Source organism: Podarcis bocagei (assembly GCF_964188305.1).
Source record: "Podarcis bocagei genome assembly, chromosome: 10".
In the NCBI taxonomy this organism is placed as follows: Eukaryota; Metazoa; Chordata; class Lepidosauria; order Squamata; family Lacertidae; genus Podarcis; species Podarcis bocagei.
The window spans coordinates 29,828,720-29,855,233 of NC_138135.1; positions in this window are offsets into that span (position 1 = coordinate 29,828,720).

The following is a 26,514-nucleotide window of genomic DNA, read 5'->3' on the forward strand; positions in this document are numbered from 1 at the left end:
CCACCCCACCCCACTTGACTGCTCCATAGAGTAGACTATCATCACCAGGATACACTGCTGCAGAGAGAATTGCAGTGGCTTCCAATTAGATACTAAGGTGCTGGTACAAAGCTTTGTATGGCTAGGGACCAGGGCACCTAAACAATTGTCTCCCCGTTTAAATTGATCATTGCATCCTGCCGGCGAGAGCACCCTTCAGATTCCTCTTTAAGTTTCCTTTTTCAACAAATGGGGATCTTTATCCTTTTCTGTATCTGCACTGGATTTTAAATAGATTTTGCATGTGAAGCTGCTTTTAATTGCTTTCTGAATCACCGTAATTGTTTTTAATATGTAAAACGATGTCATTGTTTCATTACTTATGTTTTTTTATCGTGAAATCGCTTCAAGATACTTAATGAGAAGTGATTTTAAAAATGGAAATAAATAAGTTAAAGAGAAGGAAGAACTGTGGTGCGATCTGGAGCAAGAACACTCAGGTACACATCTTTCTTACTAGCTGCAAGTGGACAAGAAACACATATTAGAAGGTCAACAATGGCTTTAGAATGCTGGTTGCTGGGGACTTCCGGGTTGGCGCCATCGCCGAATGGCGGACTCCCTCCGAGCTCCGGAGGGAGTCTGCTCGGCAGGGGCTGGGTCCTACCGCGCCGGCGACGCGGGGACCCTTAAAAACCACGGGCACGGAGCCCGTGGACATGGGGACTCGGCTGGCACCGCTAGCGCCCTTCCGACTCGTGAAGGAGCCTTTTTAAAGGCTTCCGATCGGGTGCCGGGGAGGGGCGTGGTGCTGTGAGTCCTTCGCTTCCCCTGCCGAGCGCAGCCGCATGCCATTCGACGGAGAGCGCTGGCTTCTTCCATTGGAAATTCGGACTTAACAACAACCCGTGAGTAATTGGGAAACCGGGTACAAAAGGAGAAAAAAAGAATTTTTTTTCGGATTCGGCATGAGCGGGGGTGATCTAAAAAGGAAGTCAGTCCCCCCCTGATTGTAAACATGCTAAAACAAGGACTGGGTAACCAAGATCGATCCAGAAGTTTACTGCTGATAAAAATTATTAATTCCACGATGGGAAATTACAAGAATTGTGCTGGAGGAGAAGAGTGGAGGGTGAGAAGGAAAAGGCAACCCCCCCCCCCCGGGAACCGGGGCGATTCGTAGAACCTGGCGAAGAGAGACGGAGAATTTGACAGCTGTCAAAGTAGCTGTCAAATCTTGAGAATATAAAGAGGACTTTGTTACAAGTATTTGGCTGGTTAATTCTGTTACAATTTGATATAATATGGATACAACTGTCGGGGGGGGGGAAGAAACAACAATCTGACTTTTGGATTAGAGGATACAAAGTTATTGCAATCCCCCTAGAGGGGTTTCGGGACATTACAAGTGGTCGTATGTGGAAAATTACTCTGGGATGTGTACAGGTCTTATCCTCTGGGAAAGCTGCAAAACTGAAATAGTATTTTGTCTACAGAGGTGTTTACATTAAAAGGAGACAATGGAGTTTTCTGTTGAAGAAAGGAAGGGACTGGACGTAAGTTTTTGTTCCTGAAGAACAAACCTCTGTAGAGATACCAGATCTCGGAATAAGAACGTTTTAGCAGCTGAACAAGACAAGAAACCTGAGAAAGTAAGGAATAAAAAGAACAAAGGACCAACTACGACACGGAAAGAACAATGGGAGGAGCAACAAAGACCAAGGAAACTAAAGGCCTCTATTAGACTGGATTTTTGAAGTTAAACATCATTAAAACAAACAAATTAAAAGAAAACCGGCAAGGTGGAATGGGAGAAATTTGGCTATGGACTTGAGACCTCCAGGCTGACAACATACAGACTGATGGACATGGGGAATTCAAACCGGGGAAGGGAGGGGGAATCTTGGAATCCAAAGGCTATGTAACCAACTTTTTGAATCTTCTTATATCTTTTATCTTCTATTTCTTTATATAACTTTTGTATTTTGATTTAACATGTTTAAAAAACAAAGGGGAACTCGTGGAAGGAAATTGGTGCAGATCTTGGGGGGAAAATCTTTTTTCTTTTTCTGTTAAAGATGAGGAGTGATGTATAAATTTGTGATTGTATAAATTTAAATTGGTTAATGGGTTAAACATATTAGGTTTTAAATTGGGAATGAGAGCTTGTGGAACCAACTTAAGGAAAGGGGAATACAGTCGGGAGGGGAAGGAGGGAGTCCTAGAAAGAAGGTTATGAAAGTAAGGATTTACATTTCTCTTTCTTTTTCTTTCTTTTCTCTATCTTTTCTATCTTTCTTATTCTGTTATTATTGGAAATTTTAATAAATATGAATTTTAAAAAAAATAGAATGCTGGTTGCTGGGAATCACAGGAGGGTAGAGTGGTCTTGTGTTCGAATCCCACTCACTGGTGTACCACAGGCAACTGTTCCACAACTGTGAAAACAGCATGCTGAACCACATCTGTCATTGGCCTGATCCAGAGGGCCTCTTCTTATGTTCTTGTGTTCTTAACAAGGTTTTTAGTTTTTAAAGAAATGCTACAAAGCCATGAGCTCAGCCCACCAGTTTTTCTGATAACATTTGGGTTCAGATGTTGAGCATCCTGGATAATTTGTCTTTACTGGGGTAAAGTTAAGCTGATTTTATTATGTGAGCCTTCCAGGGGAGGGACAGTACAGTAGTGGTATCCCGATTGTGGAACCCCTTCCTAAAGGAGATTCAGTTGAACACATCTCCATTTGAGTTTTAGGAGTATGCCAAAGACTTTTTAAAATCTCACCAGTACTTCAATCTCTTTTAACATTTTTTGTGATGATGTATTTTCAAACTCATCCAGCTGATCAATGCTGCTTTTATGCTGCCATTTTAATGATTTAAATGTTATATGGTCTCCTCGTTATTTTTATTTTCCTCTTTTTAATTTCGACGCCACCTTGGCAGGTAGAAATGTTCATAAATAGATATATGCATAAATAAGTAAAATATCTCCCCTTCTTTACAAAGTGGTGATTAATACGGCCAAAAGTTAGACGGCATATACCATGCCTATCATATTGGATGGTGTATTATTCATTCACTCTATTTCTATCTCCCATTCCTAGGTGACTTTCTCATATATAATACATACAAAGCCACAGTAAGGCCCCAGTAAGGTATATGCTTCTAGCCTCTGTGCTTTCATTGGAGCCACAAATATCATCATGCTTTTCTCACCAGCTTTGCTCAGTTTGCCAAATGTGGTCTTATCTAGTGAAAGCAGATCTTGCCGCAGCAATATATGCATTGGTTACATCCAGGCTGCTGTGAAACTGAGGTGCTCCCTTAGAAGCTCTTTGCACTTCTCCTCTGTTTGGAATGAAAGAGAGGGCGGGCAGATGTCCAGTCCTGGCATCCAATGAAATGAAGTCAAGTTTAAAGGGGGAGTGTTCAATGCAGGAGAGACTGAGCAAGTGCAGACAGGAACTGAGCAGGAAGAACAACAGTTTCCTGTGCACTTTAGGTGTTTGAGGGGATATTTACGGAGGCTTTTCATGGGCATCGTAGGAGGTGCTGGCAGGTGCAACAGCTGCTGCAGGCACCATTTTGGCAGCCCCTGGCCTAAAATAATTACCGTATTTTTCGCTCTATAAGACACACCAGACCACAAGACGCACCTAGTTTTTGGAGGAGGAAAACAAGAAAAAAAATATTCTGAATCTCAGAAGCCAGAACAACAAGAGGGATTGCTGTGCAGTGAAAGCAGCAATCCCTCTTGCTGTTCTGGCTTCTGTGATAGCTGCGCAGCCTGCATTCGCTCCATAAGACGCACACACATTTCCCCTTACTTTTTAGGAGGGAAAAAATGAGTCTTATAGAGCAAAAAATACGGTATGTGCTATGTGAAGAAGTATTTTCTTCTTTCCTATTCTGGCAGTGAAAAGCCCTGAGGTCTAGCAATATGAGAGAGGAAGAAAAAAAGAGGGCATTCTCTGTGGTGGCCCCTTATGCCCCTCCTCACAGAGATGTGTCTGGCACCTTCATTATACAGCTAGTATGCGGAAGACATACTTATATACCTTGGCTTTTGACACAGAATCGTAGGATTGTAGAATTGGAAAGGACCCTGAGGATCATTGAGGTGTATTTTTTTTAAGGACCCAGTTTATTTTTAATTTATACGATGTTAAGTTATTTTAAATTGCTTTTAATATGGTGTTTCCGTGCTGTAGCCCATCCTGGCAATTTAGGATGAAGAGTGGGGGGGGGGAATATTTTAATTTTTTCTTGCCAGGCATCATTGGATAAACCTTCACTGTCCCCTCTTTTGGTTCTCCCCCCTTAAACTAAGAGGTCCACCAAATGTTTTAGTCTTTCTTTGTAATGAAAGTGCTCTGACCCTATGGTCGTTTTGGTTGCTCTTTTCTGCACAATTTCCAGCATGATTGTATCCTCTCTTTTTAATGTGAGGCAACTGGGCCTGTACAGATGTGACACCACCCAAAGTTTATGTAATGACAGCATTATAAATATTCATATTTTGCTGTGCCCTGCTACAGAAGGGGAGTTACATACAGACAGTGCTTTTTTAAAAAAAATAAAATGTTTAGGGGTGCTCTCATTTTCCTACTCATATTGAAATACTGCCCCTCAATGAGGCCAAACTTAGATTCACAAAATGTTTAGGGGTATGCGTACCCCCCCCCCAGAAAAAACCATTGCATACAGAGATACATTTCCATGCACGAGTCACCCTTGTGTGACTGAGGGGGAAAAATTATTCATATTGTTGTGAAAGAATAGTACAATCCAACATTTAACTAAATTAAGGCAATTTTAGTAAGACCAAACTGTTCAAAAGGCTATTTTCTTAGTTTAATTTATTCGCTTTTAAAATCTAATGCATTATGGAGAGAGAGAATTATTGTAATATTACTGTACAAATTTTAATAAGAGTACGTCTCAATTTAATAACTGATGCACCCTCTATTTTTAATATAAAAAATTAGTACATTTTAAAGTGTATCACAAAAATATAATGAAACATTTGGAAAAGGCATATCAAACTAGTCTTTCTTTTGCTGTTCTCTGTAGCTGAAGAATGTACAAGTTCAGATTTTGGGTTTCCACAAATCCTTTGTTTATGCAAGTGTAGGAAGAGGTTGACATGAGGTGATATTTTGACATATGCTCCCACCCCCACCACATAAACACAATTTCTGAATAGAACCTTGTCGCGTTGTATTCAAACTGACTTTGAAACCAAAAGCAAATCTGGCTTTTGGATAGGTTCTATGATTCCAAAATGTCTCCTCTCAACCACCCCTGCCAAAATCTGCACAACTCAGGCCTCCTTTGAGTGGCTCTTTCTTTCTTCACTAATTGGTCCTGTTTGTTTGTTTGTTGAAATTACATCTCATCTTTCCTCCCTGATGACATACATGGTCCTTTCCTCATGTTATCCAGTAAGGTAGGTTAGCACTCAGTTAGCTTCATGGTTGAGTGGGAATTTGAATCTGGATCTCCCCAGGCAAAAGAAGAGCCTGCTGGATCAAGCTAATGGACCATCTAGTCCAGACCTAGCAGTTTGAAAGCATGCCAGTGCAAGTAGATAAATAGGTACCACTGTGACAGGAAGGCAAACGATGATTCTGTGCACTCTGTTTTCCATCACGGTGTTCCGTTGTGCCAGAAGTGGTTTAGTCATGCTGGCCACATGACCCAGAAAGCTGTCTGTGGACAAATGCCGGCTCCCTCAGCCTGAAAGCGAGATGAGCACCACAACCCCATAGTCACCATCCAGGGGTCCTTTACCTTTTACCTTTATTCTCACAGCAGCCCACCAGATGACTTTAGGAAACCCACAAGCAGTAAAGCATTCTAACATTGGCTGATGAGTGCCATCTTAGCACCTGGACCTTTTGTTGTCTGCCAGCCGTGTATCTTTTGTACAGTCTTACACACATGTTCTGCAGAATCAGAGCCTGAAAATGCTCACAGTTGAATGTGAATTCATGCCTGCAGCTCTTTGAAATGCATACTTCCACAGAATGCTTTTCCTGCACTGCATGTAGCAGATGTTCCGGTAAGTGACAGCCTCGTTCCTTTGCACTGTCTCCTCACGGCAGGCAGAGAAGAGCCCCATGGCTGAGCATGTCAAGTCAAGCCAGGTTTAGGAAAGCCTTGGGATTGAGATAGGGCTTCCTTGACTCAGGAAGCTTCAGAGTGTGCATCAGCTCAGGGGTTCAGAGGCTTCATCGTGACTCTTGGAAGGGATGTCACCCTGGGAAGCAATGATCCTTTGGGGTGTTCTGGGAGCCTTTGTTCTTTTCTAAACACATGTCTTGTCCTTTCAGTTGTTTGTCATGCAGGCAGCTGCCTAGAGGGAGAAGCTGCAGACAACAAACAATCTGGAGAGGCGAGCAAGGGGGGAAGGGTCGGTGGTGAAACATACATTAGTTACAGTTTCTGTTGTGTTGCAACAGCTGTCTGTCTTGGGTTAAAGGAGAACTCTGCACTGGAAGGCATAAGGATCTATGTCTTCATTGTCCTACAGGACAGACGGCAAGATATTGAGATGAGGGCAATATGGGGCACTGGAGGAAAGGGTGCTGTGGGGGCCTATATTCCAAGCCACCTCTGCTTTCTGTAACCACAGAGGAGCAAAATAGCTGCAGAAATTTGTGCTGCCCAGACTCCATGCAGTCTTTTTATAGTATAGGAGCATGGAACGCAAACTCAAAGAGGTGTTGTCATCACTGATGCTTGCTTCTTCAAGGTATGAGTTATATGTTATTTATTTAATAACATTTATTTACCGCTTGACTGTAAAAACAACAACAACAGCAACAACTCAAAGCAGCTTACAAACAGAATAAAACAATTCAATTATTAGTAAAAACAATTTAAATGTTCAAAAAATTAAATCAGCGATAAATTAAAAGCAGATAAGTGTTCTAGATATCAGGGTTGACTTGTCTAAAGAAAAAAATGTTTTTAGCTGGATCCCAAAAAGCACTGCTTATCCTCAAAGAGGAGCAAAAGTTACCAGCCCATCTTTCCATGAAGCAATGGGAAGCTTTTGCTTCAGAGAGAACATTTCAGAAAGATGGATGCATTCCTGCACCCAACCCCCATCTCTGTGCTTTGTTTTATTGCTTCTTCAAAGAAAGAGGAGGAGGAGGAGAAATAAATAATAGAAATCATAGAGTTGTAGATTTGGAAGGAACCCCAAGGATCATCCAGCCCAACCTACTGCAATGCATGAAGGAGAGTCCATCATCTTTCAAGGAAGTCCATTCCACTGTTGAACAGCTCTTATTGTGAGAAAGCTCTTTCTGGTTTTTAGTCAGAATCTTCTTTCCTGTAACTTGAATCCATTGGCTCAGGTCCTGCTCTCTGCAGCAGGAGAAAACAAGCTTGCTCCACCTTCCACATGGCAGCTCATTATATAGTTGAAGGTGGCTATCATATCACCTCTCAGACTTCTCTTCTCCAGAATGATCATATCCAACTCCCTCGTCCATTCCTCATAAGGCTTAGTGTCCAGACCCCTTTTTTTATATACCTGAAGGAGTATCTCCACACCAATTATTCAGCCCAGAGACTGAGGTCCAGCTCCAAGGGACTTCTGGCAGTTCCCTCACTCTGAGTAGTGAAACTACAGGGAGCCAGGCAGAAAGCCTTTTCGGTAACTGCACCCTCCCTGCAGAAAGCCTTCCTGGCAGATGTCAAAGAGTTAAAGAATTATATAAGTTTTTATAGACATATGAAGGCAGTCCTGTTTTGGGAAGCTTTTAACATTGGTTGTTTTTCCTGATTTTTTGTTGGAAGCCACCCAGAGTGACTGGCCAACACAGTCAGATCAGATGGGCAGGGTCTTCTTCTTCTTCTTCTTCTTCTTCTTCTTCTTCTTCTTCTTCTTCTTCACTTTCCTCTGCAGACAATTCAGCTTGTCAATATCCATCTTAAAGTGTGGTTCCCAGAACTGGGCACAGCACTCCAGGTGGCTCTGGACACTATACTTTTGTTGTGAAATTCCCTCCCCACAGAGATGCCCTCTGGCTTTTTCACTATACAGCTTCAGTGAATGACAACAATGCAGTTCTTTACTCTGGCCTTTGACACCTGAGATGGGTGATTTCAGGACCTGCTCTAATCTTGTGAAAGTAACGCATTTTAAATGTTTTAAATTCCAAATTCCAAATTGTTGTAACCTGCTGGTGAAGGGAGGGTAATAATAATAATAGCAATTTGCAATGTGGCAAAGTGCTACTTCCTTGTACTTATAATCAGGAGGAGGGGGAGAAGGAAAGCAAAAACTAATTTAGGAATCAAAGCTAAGGTGCCATTTGCTTTGTTCCACCACCCCCTGTCACTTTCCACATTAAATTTGATTCTGGTTAAGTTCTGAACTGCAACTTTTGTCCCTTTGCATAAATACACTAGAAGGCGATATGAAGGGAGGGTGAGGAACGAGAAGTACACTTGATCTCAGAGGAGACAGACCTAGGTGAGGACGGAAGTAATTATGCTTTAAATCTTAATAATAATCAAAGAGGACTAACTCATGGGGAAATCTGGTGACTTATGGGGTTTTGGAATCACACGAATGCACTAAATGGATAGCACATGCCCCCTGCTCTCAGAATTCGCTGCTTCATTAGCAGCCGCTCTGCTCAGCCAGGGAAGTTAATTAAAGTCTGCAGCCAGGCGTGCACAGAAGGAAGCAACAGTGTTGCGGCACTAAGAGAATATTCTTCCTCCATGTGAGGCTGGCAAATTAGATTGTGTCCTTCCTTTCATTTCCACATCTGGCAAGAGGAGCGTCGAAATAAGCTCCCTTAGACGAGGCATGGTTCTTTTTATTTTTAATGCAGTATTGATTCCTTAGGACCACTGACTACTTCTTGCAAAGTCAGAGGTGGGGAACTTGTTGCTCTTTGGGTGTTGATAGACCCCAACTTTCAACATGGACAGTGATCAGGGACAATTGGAACTGTAGTTCAACAGCATCTAGAGAGCCACAGGTTTCCTTTCTCTGATGTAAATAATGCTCAAGACAATAGACATTTTGGAGGCATTGCAGGGGTTGAAGAAGATGACCCATTCCAACTCTACAATTCTGTTATTCTACAGAGCAAATTATGACTTCTTCTGTATAGCAGGGCTCTTCATATAACATAAGAAGGTTGTTTTATGGCCACGTTAGTGAGCCTTCAACGCTATGGCTCAAATGGCAATCCAAAATGAATTCGACTCCCTCCTCTCAAACCATACATAAGAAAGCATCCTTGTCAATTTGCCTTCTCAGTGGTTTGACAATTAATGCACTGGGGACTGTGACAAATCCTCACTTTCCAGCCAAGTCTGGATGTCACACAGTCTTGGGCAATGTAAACCACTGGTTTTCTTTTCTCAAGAGCATAAAGTACCTGTGCTGCTGAAATGGAGAAGCATTTCAGAAACGGGAGGCTTAGAAATGAATTCTGCTAGTTTTCAAATCCCCACGTGATTCTTAGAGATGAAGTCAACCCACCTGCGATTTTTACTTTGGATCTTAATGGCTTCAGCCTCAGCCCTCTCACCTGTCAGGTCAATGCCCAGTTCCCCCTCTCCATTTTTGCGAAATTTCAAAATTGTAATTGGCCTTATATAAAACCTAAATTTGCTTCTAAACCAATCCTAAGCCTGAAATTCACCACATCATCCTGCTCAAGATGCTCTTAGATGATCAGGTGAGGCCCTCTTATAGGTTATGCACATTCTGGAAGTTTGTTTAACAAGTATCTGGGACAGAACTTTTACAGTGGCGGCACAAGTAGTGGATTATGGGAGCACCATATTAGCAGATGTTTTTGCACTGTATAGATCTCTTCATTGCCTTGCCCATTGAGTTCTCCTGGTAAGTAGGAACAACTCAATACTTTAGAGGTCAGGTGATTGCACTGTCCACCACTGGGCAGCACCCACCCACTGGAATACACTACAGGCGGAAATTAGGGCAGTGCTGTTCAATCTGTTATTTTTGGATGATTTGTTTTATCCAGTTAGGTTTTCTTTTGGACATCACTACACTTAGTTTTACATATTGGTTCTAATTGCTTTTCCTTTGTAGTCTGCATCTTGCTTTCATTTCCTATTTTGTGCACCACCACAATATTTCTGAAAGGTGGATATTTTATAAATTCTTTAAGCAGGGCTGCCCCCCCCATGAGGCAAGGTGAGGTGGCCACCTCAGGAAGCAGAACCCACAGGATCCAGCAGTAGATCCGGCCTCGAAGGAATGCATCACCTGCTGCTGTTGCCATGGTGGCAGTGACAGTTATGACACACTCCTTGGAGGCCAGATCTGCCATTGTTACTTTTATTATTTATTATTATTTATTGAGTTTATTGAGTTTATATACCACCCTATACCCGGACATCTCAGGGCGGTTCACAGAAAATATCACAACATATATAATCAGAATAAAAACATGAACCCACTAACACCCTTCCCCCCCAAAAAAGAGCCACATTTTAAAAGGGTACAGGATGTCAAACAGATCAACCAAAGGCCTGGTTAAAAAGGAATGTTTTTGCTTGGTGCCTAAAGGGGTGTAATGAAGGCACCAGGCAAACTTCCCTGGGGAGAGCATTCCACAGACGGGGAGCCACTGCAGAGAAGGCCTGTTCTCGTGTTGCCACTCTCCAGACCTCTTGAGGAGGAGGCACATGAAGAAGGGCCTCAGAAGGTGACCTCAGGGCCTGTGTAGGTTCATATGGAAAGAGGCGGCCCCCCTTGAGGTATTGCACTCCTGAGCCTGCCATCACCTCGGCAGCCTTTCCACTATGCCTCTTCTACTGTGGCTCCTTGACAAATATGAGGTGCTGCTGGTCTCTTCCCATTCTTGTTCCTGATATAAATCTTTATTTCCCCCTTGTTCCTGATGTAGACCTTCTTCCTTGGTGGTGGAGGGCACTCTTTTGCGCCTCACCTCAGATGCCAATATGTCTTGGACTGGCCCTGTCTTTGAACAAGTAAGCATTATTGACATTCATTTAATTTCTATACCTTTTTATATTTATTTTTAACAAACAATCTCCAAGTGGTTATTACAACACATTAAAACATCAAATGAGACAATTCAGAATAATGCATTACTGAAGAAAATCAAATACAAAGCATACATACAAAGTCAGAAGTTAGGCTGAGCCTGGTCTGTATTCCCCTTCAAAATTCCCCCTTCCCCATCTCAGGTTGGCCCCCTCAAACCTCCTTTGCAAGTACAAGTACCATGTTCCATGGACTAGCATGCAGACCACTTGTGCCTGTAAATGTCTGGGTTGGTTTTTTTTTAAAAAAAATAAATTTTGTGTTTGAAGACCCAAGCTAGAGCCATAGTCTCAGGTAACACATGTACCAGTGATATGCAGCAGCAATTTGTTATAAGCACCAATTTGTCTTATATTCCATTTCTCTTATTCAGGAGAGGCTGCCCTTGCATATGTCACGTAAACAGCAACGCTCACGCACAGTAGGAAATTATCAGCAGACTCTGAGGGTGTGAGGAAGAGAATCATAAGGTTTGTAGAAGTACAAGGGGGGGGGGCTGAAGGGAGAAATTCCATAAAGAGCCCTATGACTAATTGTCAAGTCCAGTTGGCACAGAACAATAACTGGCTTTTAAGTGAAGAAAATGTAAAACCAGGGGGGAGTGGGAACAGAATGGGGTCTTCTGTGGGAGTGAATATTTCTGTTGCCAATTAATTGAAAAAGATACCTGTTTTTGGAAGCAACAGTGTAACCTGACGGCCATAGGAGTCAACTCCTAGGGAATGAGGTCCCTTTGCCCCCTCCCCCAATAAAATAACTGAGGGAGCTAAGTCCCCCCAAAGTTGATAGGCATTGTCATTCAAATGGGTGGTGTATGCTGTGTCATGTGATCAATTATGTGGGCTTACCTCAACACCCCCCCCCCAATATTTTGTTCATGTTAGCACCCCTGCTGGGGGCTGTTTGGCCACTCTTTTGTGAACACCAAAGATGAGGTAGGAACTCAAGGGGGAGGGTGGACTCAAAATGTGGACTCTTAATTAGCACATCTCAATTTGAGTCAAGTCCCCTTCAAATACAGCTGCACTCAAAATGTGGTTTGCACCTACTCCAACTGTTATTCCCTTTACCTTTTCAAAGCCCCATCCCAAAAGAAACCTAGCTTCCTCAGGCTGGATATTACAGAGCATTGAGGAGTTTTCGGGAAATGGCTGAACTTTATCAACAAGTTCTCTAGAAATCATCAGAACTCACAGCATTCCACATCAAGACAAGCAGGGGTTCTCTGCATAACCCTCTTCCTTCCTTGTTAAGGAACGGGTTGAAGCAATCACTCCAATTTAAGAAACATGGGGTGAGATTGTTCCACTTGGCAAGCTGAAATGTTTGGCCTGGTGTTGACTTCCATTAATTTTTTTAATGAGGGGTTCTATATAGCAATTAGACATTTACAGCAGAACAGGAAAACTTTGGGGAAGGAACTGCAATGTCCCAATGGTGATGAGGTATTGACTTTTCCCGAAACCGTTGTTTTCCCACCCCCAGCTCAAAACCTCCTGGGGCTGCGAACAAAACATCAATCCTTCTTTTATCTTTTCTGCTGCATCCTCTTTTTTTTTAAGGGAACAGCAGTTATTATGTCAAAGAGTGTCTTTTCACAAAGCTTGGATTCAATTAAACCAAGTGTGCGATCCAATGCACACTTAATTTAAAAAGCTTTTTTTATCCCTCCTCTCAAGGCAGCAAATGCAAAAGAATTACAAAACTAAGAATGAAACAATTTTTTAAAAAATAAGAAAAATACGCACAAAGAAACCCTGCAGTGTTAATATAAACCAGCCACTGATCACAACTGCCAAGTGCATGAGTAAATTGTGTTTTTGTTTTTGTTTTTTAAAAAATCAGGCTTCTAAAATAAATCTTATGTTTGCTGCCAGGCAATTTTGTTTGGGGGGAAGGCCATTAGGAAGTTGGGGTGTCACCACAGAGATGTCTCTGTGTCTGAGAACCACCTATTGAAACTCCAAAGGCAGAGGCATTCTGATAATGGGCTCTGTAGATATCTCAGTTTGTAGGCAGGTAGTAAGAAGAATTCAACTTGGTGGGACCTCTGAGAAAACATTCATAGGAGTGGTCTCCATATGTAATGGTTCATCTATGATATCCTTCCCAAGGTGGTGTTCTCCAAGTTTTCTGGATTACAGATTTCATCATCTCTGCCAATTGACCGTGCTGATTCGGGGTGATCACAGTTGAGGTCCAACAGTGTCTGGACGGCACCAGGTTAGGGAAGGCTGATCTACAGAGTGACTGGATCTATCTCTCATTTGCATTTCATTTACTGCTCCTGTCATGCCCAAAGGCATAGCTGTCAATGTTTCCCCTTTTTTAAGGGAAATTCCCTTATTCTGAATAGGATTCCTCACAAGAAAAGGGAAAAGTTGACAGCTATGCCCGAAGGTCATATGCACATACTGTTAGGGAATCATTCTGCAAAGAAAAAGTAGTCATTTTGGACTCACAGCTGTCCATGGAGGTGCAGGTCAATTCTGTGTCCAGGGCAGCTGTCTACCTACTCCATCTGGTACACAGGCTGAGAACCTACCTGCCCGCAGACTGTCTCGCCAGAGTGGTGCATGCTCTGGTTATCTCCTGCTTGGACTACTGCAATGTACTGTATGTGGGACTACCTTTGAAGGTGACCCAGAAACTACAACTAATCTAGAATGCAGCAGCTAGACTGGGAGCGGCCGCCAGGACCATATAATACTGGTCCTGAAAGACCTGCATTGGCTCCAGTACATTTCCGAGCACAATTCAAAGTGTTGTTGCTGACCTTTAAAGCCCTAAATGGCCTCGGCCCAGTATACCTGAAGGAGCATCTCCACCCCCATCGTTCTGCCTGGACACTGAGGTCCAGTGCTGAGGGTCTTCTGGTGGTTCCTTCGCTGCGAGAAGCCAAGTTACAGGGAACCAGGCAGAGGGCCTTCTCGGTAGTGGCACCCGCCCTGTGGAATGCCCTCCCATCAGAGGTCAAAGAAATAAACAACTATCTGACTTTTAGAAGACATCTGAAGGCAGCCCTGTTTAGGGAAGCTTTTAATTTTGATGAATTATTGTATTTTAATCTTTTGCTGGAAGCCGCCTAGAGTGGCTGGGGAAACCCAGCCAGATGGGCAGGGTATAAATAAATTATTATTATTATTATTATTATTATTATTATTATTATTATTATTATTATTATTATTATTAAGTTTCTAGAAGGTTTTTCCTTTAATTTGGGAGTGGCACCACCGTTGCCTTTCTACTTGCAGCTCTCCACGGAAATGCCCATGGGTTCTGCCACAATTCCCTCCGAACCCTCCTCTTTTTGTGAAGCTAATGCGACAAGTCATACTCCTTTCTCCTGCTTGCACCTACAGAAGAACAGCTCCAAGAGGAGAAGCAGGGGCAAAAGAACTGATTGCCAGCACTACCATAAAAACTGGAGCAGGGCCAGTGACCTAGGAAAATTCCATGGGCCCAAACAGAAAGGGCTGGGGTATTGCAGTCGCTGCTTGGGCCTGAGGTTCTCCACCCCTGGTGGACACAATAATTTTAGTTCCGCAAATCAACAAGTGCCCATCCTTTCACACAAACACTTGTACGGGCACAGTGACAGCCTGCACTCACCGTATCCTGAAAACGAACCTTTATGGAGACTGTCCACTCCAACGTTGCCAACTGGGCAACCACCTGCCAAGCTGGGACCCATTCCACGCAGAGGCTCGCTATTTGTCAAGTTGAGCACATGGCTCCGAGTCGTTACTTCCTTCCCCTTAAAGGACAGCCTGGCACTTCATGTTCACACTGCAAAATTACATCTGACGTGTAATTTAAAAACCCAAGATGCCTTGATATAAAGCCTTACTCCAGTAAATGGGATCAAACAGCAGGGCATTTCCATTTGACAGAATGGATATTTCTAGTTTTAATATTACATTAACTTTTCCTCCCTTTGCCTCTCATGGATTTTTCATCCGTAGGCAGCAGCGCTTGGCTGATAACTGGAGCTGTAAGTCTAGCGGAAGGTTTCGCAGGAGTACGCGGCTGTTTCAAGGCTTCCCTTGCCAAAGATGAGAGGGCTACTGATGCAGGAGGATTGCCTCCTTCTCCCTCCCTTTCTCACCTCCATGTCCTCATGCCCTGCCTGGAACTTTGCCGTTAAGCACATGCTGCTCACCTCCAACCCCTCTAACATCTTTGCTCGTAGGCGCAGACCTGAAATCAGTGTATGCAAGTTATCAGAATTTATCTTCAAGAAATCCCAGTGACCTCATCACTGGAGGCTGGGGTAGCTTTAACTAGATAATAACTGAAGGGAGATCCCAGTCCAGCACAGACCAAAAGTCTAAAAATCCTCTGTACAGTTACCATATATTCTCCGCACATGGTGGTGATGGCTATGAAGTTGTTCTTATCTTCTTAGGAATACACACTGAGCTAGAGGCGGAGGAGAAATTCAGTTCAGTTTGCACTTAAAGATGAACCTAGTTAATTCGCCCCTCCTGAAATTATACAGGAAGCGAAACACAGCCAGCCTTAAAAAATTGTGCTTCTCCAAATTCTGCAGGGCAGTTCTCTGGACAAGTAATGTGTCCAAAAATACATATATTGGGGCAAATTATGCATATAAATGCACACATGAGTGAAAAACTAAGCTGCTATTAGCCATGATTGCTTATTTTAAGGAGCTCAACGTGGCATACATGGTCTCCACCCCCACCCCCATGCTTCTCATTTACAACAATCCAGTGAGGTAGGTTAGGCTGAGCAGCAGTGATTGACCCAAAGTCACCCAGTGAGTTCAATGGCTCCATGGGGATTTGAACCCTAGTCTCCCAGGTCCTAGTCCAACACTATGTCAATAATAATATTTATTATCTATAAGCCGCCCATCTGAGTGGGTTGCCCCAGCCACTTTTGGCATCCAGCAAAATATAAAATTATCAATGAGAAAATTAGCATCATTCATTTAAGTCTTTTGATAAATTCAGAACAGACTGAAACAGATTAAAACTTGCATCAACTTTCTCAACCTCTGGGTAGGCTTATTTAAGCAAAAACGTTTTTTGCAGGCACTGAAAAGAGTATAGTGAATGTGTCTTCCTATCAATAAGTGCTGCCTCCCTATAAGATCAAGCTTTTAAAAATGTGGAACAGGTACTCTGTGGCACCAGTAACAGTGCCAGTTCCACTGCTCAAAGTTATGGTCTTAATTTCTTCTTCTTTACCCAGAAACCTTCAAAACAACAGGTTTCATCTCCTAATTGAAGGACCCCATCCATAGCTTAAAGATACTTGATGGTTAACTGCTATATAGAATAGATTCATTGAAATCAATGAACCTTAGTCACAGGGGTGCCAACTTGAATAAAATATTGATCACAAGACGCAGTGCGAGCCTATCATTTGAATGACAGTACCCATCAACTTGCGGTGGAGGGGGGCTGTCTCCCTCAAATATTTTATTGGGGCGCCAAAGGGACCCCAGCCCCTAGGAGTTGGCTCCTATGCTTAGTTATGTCCATTAATTTAAATGGGTCTACTCTGGGTAGGACTAGAATTGAAGGCCAACCACGGTTCCTGAAATTACTGGTTGAGAGAACGCTCTCAAATGTTTTTAGAATGAGTTTTCAAAACATTTTTAGCATTGATGTGTTTGCCACCCTAGGCTCCTGCAAGAGTTATGGGCAGGTTATAAGTTGAATAAATGGCAATGATCGTCTTCCACCCTGACCCTAGTCCCACCGACTTCTTTGACAAACACATTCTCCTTCCACGACATCCTGCCCTCCTGCAAGCTCCCCCTCCTTCCTGCCTTAACATTTCATCCTCCCTGCAATTCCCGCTCCCATCTGGTGCCACTCCAGAGCACAGTTTGCTACAAAATGATCAGAGCCAGCGCAGCTCTGACAACCAGATGCTAGGAACGAACAACAGGAAGCAGGCATTTGCTGTGATACCTGCCTGGGAGCTTCCAAAAGCATCCAGCTGCCTACTATTGGAAAGAGAATGTGTGGTCTGGTCCAGCAACACTGTTCTTACTTTGTCAGGTATTTTGCTGGAACAATTTCTTCATGCCCTATTTTTTTAAAGAAACATTCTGCTGTGCAGTAACCTATTCCAGTTAAAACCAGGGGGCCTCAGAAATATCATGGGAAAGGAGTTCCAAGTGAAGGTGCTGTCACACAGATGGGTTGATTCCTTGCAAGTGCCTTATTAACATTATGTGGCACTCTTAGAAATTTTTTCCCCATTTTGCATTAAAGTATATGGACGCTGTCCTTTAAACAACACCATAAATGATCTTTACAAGTCCATGTTTTAATACCCTTGCTATAATGAGACATTTTCAAAGATTTCTATCCCACTCCTCATACTTCAGCTCAGCTCTGTTCCTCTTCCTTCAGACTACAGCATATAATTTTTTTTCCTGAAAGCGCCTACACCAACTCTCTCTGAAGAAAAATAGTTGCAATTAGAGGAAGTTACATTTGTTAAAAAGTTGTCATTTGCCAGCGCTAAGCATTTTAAAGCAGGGAAATGACTGGGTAAGGACATCATGCATCTTGCTTGCCCACTTAATAAACAAAAACATTTGTTCTTATTAGGTAGGAAAACCTGAATGTGCCAACGTAGCTCTGCAACTTTCATCCTCAAATTGAATCTATGTTGTGTTCATCAACAGCTTAAGTTAAAACTCAAAGTAGTGAAGACGGGGGTGCAGTGGGTGTGGCCTGTCCCAGGTGTCATCCCTGAGGGGGGTGACATCGCCACGCTGCGCCACCCCCCTGGGACGCTCACATGTGCACCACTCCAGGTGCCGGAACAGCTAGCTCCGCCTCTGGCAAGGACTTCAGGCCAACGGTTCAGAAGAGTAAATCAACATATTGCCAATGAGCCAGAGAATGAGTCCTGAGAATGCAGCTGAATGGAGCACAAGGTTCAATGGAGACCAATTTCAGGAGCTGGCTCCTCGTAAGGTAAATTTAGGTGTCTGTCACTTGTAGGTGGGGGATCTTTTTGAGGTCAAGGTCTGCATCCAACAATGGGCAGCGTCAAAGCCACAACTCCTACCACATTCATACAGAGTTCGTTCATATGAATCCATACAAATATCACATTCACATGGAACCATACACACACCACATCCACAGGGATTCATGCACACACACAATTCACATCAAACTACACCTCTACCCCATTCACACAGATCCATACACACACTCCATTTGCACACAGGAATTTAAATTCTCTCTTTCCCCTCCCTATTCTGCCTCTCCTTCTGCTATTTCTCTTCCCCGTTCCTCCCTCCCTCTTTTCCTCCCCTTTCCTTTCTTTTACCTCTCTCCCCACTTAGCAATTAGACTTGGGGGAAATATCAGGCAGTTCTTCATTCATGCTGAAACTCCACTGACGTTTGAGACTGGCCCATAGCATGCTCTCTGCCAGCCAGTCCCCTTCCCTTTCCCAGGGACACTTAACCTTGCAAAAGCAAGGTCCTGAGCAATGACTGAACAGGGAACAGATTCTAGAAACCAGAATCCCCACACATGCTAGTAACAACATACAGTATGTTTCTAAGCACATTCATCCAGGCTTCAGTAATGAAACTTATAAGACCACTGTTGTCTAACAGCTGGGTCTCCTTAACAGTGGTCCCCAACTTTATGGATGGGAAGGGGAAGAGGAAAGGGCAAAATGGCAGGCAGTCCCCTAGCTGTGCTAGCACTCAATAACAAAATACAATACAACCCAGGTGGAATCTAGACGCAAATAAAAACACTGTGAAAATGCTTTTTTAAAAAGCCTTTTGAAAAATATATTAAATTTGCCATAAGCTCGCCATTGCCATCTAGTGTCACATTTGTATAATTAACTTAAAACGCACTTAAAATGTTATATTTGCAGCTGTATAGCTGAGTCTCCAAACTTAAACAACAACAACAACTTCTTCTTCTTTGGCGATTACAGTAAGATTGTCTTCCATAAACATGATTTTAACAATGAGTCTGTAAGTGACTGTGGAGGCCAATTCTGGATCCACACGCCCTTCCACAGTGGAGACAATGGTTTCCGGGAAGGAGTTGATCACAGTATGGATTTGCCAAGCGTGCCTTCCTCTTAGCACGTTTCTCCCTTGCGTCCTGAGTTTGAGTGTCTTCAAAGCCCATGACACCTTTGGTAAAGGCTGTTCTCCAACTGGAGCGCTCGCAGGCCAGTGTTTCCCAGTTGTCAGTGTTTATACTACATTTTTTAAGATTTGCCTTGAGACAGTCTTTAAACCTCTTTTGTTGACCACCAGCATTATGCTCTGCATTTTTAAGTTTGGAATAGAGTAGTTGCTTTGGAAGACAATCAGCGAGTGGGACAACAACAACAACAACAACAACAACAACAACAACAACAACAAGTTTTTCAAAGTAGTTCTCAAAGAATGCTAAGAAAACCTGAGCTAATATACTGGAGGGAGCTGGAGGGAGACCATCCATCACTAGGAATATCTAATTCTAACAGTTTTTAAGTTGCTTTTCTCACAGTGACCCAAAGCAACTTATCTTAAAAACAATTAAGAGAAATTAAGTATAAAAAACCCTTTAAAGCCCACCACAGCTAAATAGATAAAAGGCAGCACTTACAGATCCCACCACACCAAGAAAGGCACCATGCCACCCTTCAAATTAAGGGCCCAGAGCCTGAGTAAAGAGAAAAGTCTCCCCGAAGACAAAGATGGGACCAGGCATGCATCTCTGGAGAAGAGAACATTCCACAAGCAAAGGGCCACCACTGAAAAGGCCCACTATTGTGTTGCCACCCTCCAAAGCTTCCATGGAGAAGGAACACAAAGAAGGGCCTCAGAAGATGATTGCAGTGTCTGGGTTGGTTCACATGAGAAGGGTTGTCCTTGAGGTTCTGCATGTCAAGCATAAAGCAAAAGTTGAAGGAGAAGAATCAGCAAGGAGACTTGAAACAAGAAAAAGCACTGAAAAACAGCAGAAATTGCTGGGCACTAGCTATGCATGTCACATCTGCATTCAAAGAGAGCTTGGCTGCTTCGATTTCTGGATATTGCTTACTGCACAGCCCCAGAGATGCTGAACGTCAAATGTTCAAGAGGCAATCCAAATGGTTCTTTAAGTTTTGTTGATACCTTGTAAACTCAGATCATGTTTCACGGAAAGATTGCTAATCAAACCTGAGCAGAGTCTTGTGAAGACTGTGCCAATGTATTGTTCCAAACAGAAACAGAGTGGAGGAAGGTGGGGGGAAATACATTATGCCTTATTGGAACAGAATGAAAAGAAATGGGATATTGCTTTAAAAGCCTTGGGGGGCCTTGGTGTTCAGTTTCACAAACAGGAAAAATCCAAGTGGCTAGGGCTACCACATGTCCAGATTTTCCCGGACATTACTGGGATTTCAAAGGAGGAATTGATGTCCAGGGGAATTTCTGAAAGGCGGTGCTGTGTCCTGGATCTTAGGCTAGTCAAATAAAAAACTGTGGTTTTTATTTTTATTTTAAATATGGCAACCCTACAAATGGCAAGGGGGAGAACACCACCAACAGATGTTGCAGATCAGTGATTATTGATTCTATACATTCATATAGTCAATTAGTGTGGTGCTTAAAAACCTCCAAAGAAGGAGATTCCACAACCTCCCAAGGGAGACCGTTCCACTGTCAAACAGCTCTTACTGCCAGAAAGTTTTTCCTGGTGTTTAGTCAGAACCTCCTTTCTTCCAACCTCATTTTCATTACTAAAGCTTATTGCTCTAGCATAGGATTTGTTCTGTTGACATAAGTGGATATATAGGGGGTAAAATAGTGGTGGATCTTGGGGTCTCAGATTTTAGCGGCACCCTGTGTGACACCAAAATTCAGTGCTCCTCCACCTCTCAGACTTCATTCTACACAATCATAGTTGCGGTGTCCCCAGCAGTATTCCTGAAGCTCCATGCCTAGTGCAACCAAACCAGCCGTGCTCCCCTAAATCTGCCTCTGGATAAAAAGACAGGGTCAGGGGGGACAGGACACCAGCCTCTGGCCTGGGGACATGAGAGGCCTGCTGCCTAGTGATGAGGAATTATGGGGATTTAGGAAAATGACTTCAGAAAATCTCAGCCAAAGTGAACTGAGTCCAGAAGGAAGTGTTAAATGATCCTTCCCCCTTCCTCCATTTTACCATTGCAACAGCCTTGTGAGGTTATAGTAGGATAAAACTGACCCAAGGTCATCTAGTGATGATAATAACTGAGCAGAGATTCACAGCTGAGCTTCTCTCACCAACACTTTAGCCACTACACCATCCCGTCTTTCTAAGGAGGGCCTTCCTAGTTCACAGCTCAGTTTCTTAGCCAAACATTCAACACTCACTATTCTGCACCAGCTCTAGGCCTCCAGCCCTGACGCAGCCTGGACAATCTTGGTGCCAACGCTACCCAAGTCTTGGTGTTCCCTCCAGCCCTTATGCTGTTGGCACTGTTGTGAGAGGGAATTCAAACCACTGCATCGGGGCATTGTGGAAGAACATGAATAAAAGGACTTGTGCACCGAATATGCAGCAAAGATGGATATTATCCCTTTATGTACAATTTTATACCCAGGAACCAGGAATGGGGTCGCAGTAAAAAGGGTGTGAGGCAGAGAGCAACAAATCTGCTCCATTTATTAAGTACGGAGTGATAACTTGGCAGCTGGTTCATTTCCATTGCTGCCCGTTTCCATTGCTTGCATGTTGAATCTGTTAGCTCATTTTCTTACTCATTTGTGTGTTGCCAGCTCTTCACCTCTCCTGGTGCAGAAGTACATTTTACTTGAGCAGAAGAGTCGTTATCTGGAGCTTTGCTGGCTGCCTGCCTGCTGCAAACATACAGATGAACATATATTTACCCCAATAAAGGTATAACACTGGAGGTAGAGGGCATGTGGCTCTCTAGATGTAGACGGACTTCAACTCCCGTGAGCCCCAGTCAGCACTACAAATGAGCAGCGATCAGGTGAGTTGCAGTCTAGTGACTTTTGGAAAGTTAGAGGTTCCCCATCCCCGCTTTAAATTATAATTGCCCAAGGCTGTGGTGGAAGTGGCACAGACCGTGGGTAATTGGGACATTTTTGGATGGGAGCGAAAAGGGCCTATACAGTTGTACTTCAGCTCCCAAATACCTTGGGAGTTGAATGTTCCGGCTACCAAACAATCGCAAACCGGAAGTGAGTGTTCCGGTTTTTGGAACTTTCTTCTTCTTCTTCTTCTTCTTCTTCTTCTTCTTCTTCTTCTTCTTCTTCTTCTTCTTTGGAAGCCAAATGTTTGGCATGGCTTCTGCTATTGTTGTGATATGTTTTGTCTTGCTACTCAAACAAGCATAGTATTCATGTCTAGATTTACATCTGGACATAAAAACTAGCATATGCAAACTTTGTCAGGTCTGTTTCCGCTTCTGGGGACAGATACAAGTTCTTAAAGAAATGAGAGTGCCTGATCACCTAATCTGTCTCCTGAGAAATCTCTATGTGGGACAAGAAGCTACAGTTAGAACTGGATATGGAACAACTGATTGGTTCCAAATTGGGAAAGGAGTATGACAAGGCTGTATATTGTCTCCCTGCTTATTTAACTTATATGAATTCATCATGCTAAAGTCTGGACTGGATGAATCCCAAGCCGGAATTAAGATTGCCAGAAGAAATATCAACAACCTCAGATATGCAGATGACACAACTTTGATGGCAGAAAGTGAGAAGGAATTAAAGAACCTCTTAATGAGGGTGAAAGAGGAGAGCGCAAAATATAGTCTGAAGCTCAACATCAAAAAAACTAAGATCATGGCCACTGGGGCCATCACCTCCTGGCAAATAGAAGAGGAAAAAATGGAGGCAGTGCGAGATTTTACTTTCTTGGGCTCCATGATCACTGCAGATGGTGACAGCAGTCACGAAATTAAAAGACGCCTGCTTCTTGGGAGAAAAGTGATGACAAACCTAGACAGCATCTTAAAAAGCAGAGACATCACTTTGCCGACAAAGGTCCATATAGTTAAAACTATAGTTTTCCCAGTAGTGATGTATGGAAATGAGAGGTGGACCATAAAGAAGGCTGATCACTGAAAAATTGATGCTTTTGAATTATGGTGCTGAAGGAGACTCTTGAGAGTCCCATGGATTGCAAGAAGATCAAACCTATCCATTCTTAAGGAAATCAGCCCTGAGTGCTCACTGGAAGGACAGATCCTGAAGCTGAGGCTCCAATACTTCTCATGAGGCCACCTCATGAGAAAAGAAGACTCTCTGAAAAGACCCTGATGTTGGGAAAGGTTGAGGGCACAAGGAGAAGGGGATGAAAGAGGACGAGATGGTTGGACAGTGTTCTCGAAGCTACTAACATGAGTTTGACCAAAATTGTGACAGGCAGTGGAAGACAGAAGTGCCTGGCGTGCCTTGGTCCATGGGGTCACGAAGAGTCAGACACGACTAAACGACTAAATGACTAAAGAACAACAACAGTTGCTCTTTTTTTGGCAATACATTAAGCATCCACCCTATTCTCTAAGTCCCCTGGAAAATGAATGAGAAAGGGCCATTTGGGTAGCAGCAGAAATTCACTTGGCACGTTCTTTGTAGTGCCAAAAGACCCAGGTCTTTTGAATAACTAAGTTTGAAAGTCCAGGCCTCTCAGTTTCCAGCTGAGTTTGACTTGCTTTAATTGTGTTCTCAAGGGTGGTTGTTGTTTTTTAAAAAAATAATTAATTAGTAATTGGTTTGATTGTTTTTTAACATAAACATTTATGTAAAAGGAAAAATACCCATGGTGCCATGGTCTAACCTGCGTACACTGCAAGCCTGCTTGAACCCAGAGATGGTATCTTTTGAACTGTCGAATTGTCATTTCAACAAGCAAACAAAATAAACGAGACAATGGCAGGATGCATGTTAAATGCCTTGTGATTAGATTTGCAGGAAGGAAAACAAAACCCAGACCTTGGAGCTTGTCCAGAAAGAGGAGGAACGTAAGGAGAAGCGCAGCAAGGCAGAGAGAGAGGGAGAGAGAGAGAATCACCCATAAAGGTGACTGTGTTTGTTGCAAGCACCATGGCTTCCATTAAATGCATTGATATGAAGGTTTGAAATGAAAAGAAGGAAAGATTCCTTGCCACTAATTTGTGTTTTCGTGATTCATTCTGCTTGGCACATGGAGTGGCATTACAGAAGACTCATGCAGGGCTCCGCTGATTAATGGATCTGGCTTGCTTTGAAGAGATTTGGTGGGTGGCTTGCAGATCCAGCACATTAATTAGCAAGGCACAAGGATGCAACTGGGTTATATGGCACCAAAAAGAGTGTGCAGATTACTTCTCTCTGGGATTTTGCTTTCCTGCAAAACCTTTGTGTCCATTTCCAGAACATTTCACAAACGGATTGCTGTCCTGGCCCTAGAGATGCTCAATACGGCCTAGACAGCCAGTGTGGTGTAGTGGCTAGAGTGCTGGACTAGGACATGGGAGACTAGGGTTCAAATCCTCACTCAGCCAATAAGTTCTCTGGGTGACTCATTCACAGCCGAACCTCCTTCACAGGATTGTTGTGAGGATAAACGGGGAGAAGCAGAACTATGAGTGCCTTGGAGGAAAGGTGTGATATAAATGCAACATGCTATTGGCTGCACAAGGTCAGGGTTGTCACTGCTCCCAATGGGATGAAAGTAGGGTGACCATTTATGCATTGCCACAAAAGGGGGGAAATGCATCACACAAAAGAAGGGATCAGATTTTCATAAATATTTGCATAAGTGTATTTATATATATAGGGACGCGGGTGGCGCTGTGGGTAAAACCTCAGTGCCTAGGACTTACCGATCGTATGGTCAGCAGTTCAAATCCCCGTGGCGGGGTGAGCTCCTGTCTTTCGGTCCCAGCTCCTGCCCACCTAGCAGTTCGAAAGCACCCCTAAGTGCAAGTAGATAAATAGGTACCGCTTTCACGTGACCCGGAAGTGTCTGCAGACAGCGCTGGCTCCTGGCCTCTTAAGTGAGATGAGCACACAACCCTAGAGTCGGACACGACTGGCCCATACGGGCAGGGGTACCTTTATTTATATGTATAGATATAACTGCTAATGGGCCCTTTTTTCCATGCCACATTGGTCAAGCATTATGTGGTAACATATGAGAGGGAGTTGTTTTTATATAGGCACCCCAACTATTGAACTCTGCCTCCTTCAGATTCAAAGGGCTAAAAAAAAAAAAAAATCATCAGTTACGCACAGAATTATTCAACCAGGCTTTTGGTTAAATTGCCATACCATGTTCTAAGCTCTCTTTGGACTTCCTGCTGTTACTGGTTTCACATGATGTTAACTGCAATGCATATGCACCCTATACAACTATTTGATGGATTATTTCTACTGGAGTCCTGAAGCCCATCATCCCTGACCCTTGCCCATGCTGTCTGTGGCTGATGGAGCTGGAATCCAGTAACATCCAGAGGACCATAGGCTCCTCATCCCTGGGTTAGATGAATCATTCAGTATAAGCCAGTCTCAGTCTGATGAATGCAACAACACAATCCCACGCTCTGTGGATGAAGTACTAAGGGCCAGAGCACTCCTGTACTAAAAGAAGCCATACATTAAAAGAAGCATCCTCTTTATTTTTCTTCTTTCATTTTATAAAAAGCATTTAGTGGATGAAAATAAGCACGGGATTTTTTTAAAAAAAATGTAGATTCATTTTCATTATGTTTAAGGCATTGTTTATCTCTCAGAAAGATGTTATACCTTTGTGACACTGTGTGATTGGGTGGAGGGTATAAATTTGAATAAATAACATGATCAGACTACATTAAATATTACGTTTGACACAAATGCAATCTAAATTTGTTCTTCTTGACTGAGTAACACAGTGGGGAAATAATAAATGTGGATTATTATGCACTTACCTACCATAGAGATTTCCCACAATAAAAGGTGGTGGTTCCTTTTTCTCATTGCAATCACGAAGTAACTGAGCTAATGGAGGGTGTGAGGAGAGACCGTAGCTTGAAATGGACCATTATCTGGGGCTGCAATGTTGGTTTTCATTTTAAAATCCCGTACATGAATTGGGACCATGCCTCCTCTCCCCATATTCAAGCTTCAGATCCTCTTCAGAGATCCTTCTCTGATAGGGTGGTCATGTGCCCTACTTTATGGAGGGTGGTCCTCTCTTAGAAGAATTCAGGAGCTTCTCTATCAGGGCTGGGCTATAGGCAGCAGTCTGAGGTGAGCCAGGAGCCACTGGAAAAGCCAGTATTCAGGATTGGAGAACAAGTTGGTACTAAAGGACAAACCAGGAGGCAAGGCCAAGAACCAAAATAGCAGGCAGGTCTGAAGAACAACCAAGGACAAAGGAACACATCTGAGCACAGCTCAGGCCCAGGAAGCCTTTTCTTTTCCTTCCTCTGTTAGACAATCCAATGGCCAATCAAGATGGACAGAATCAGTCA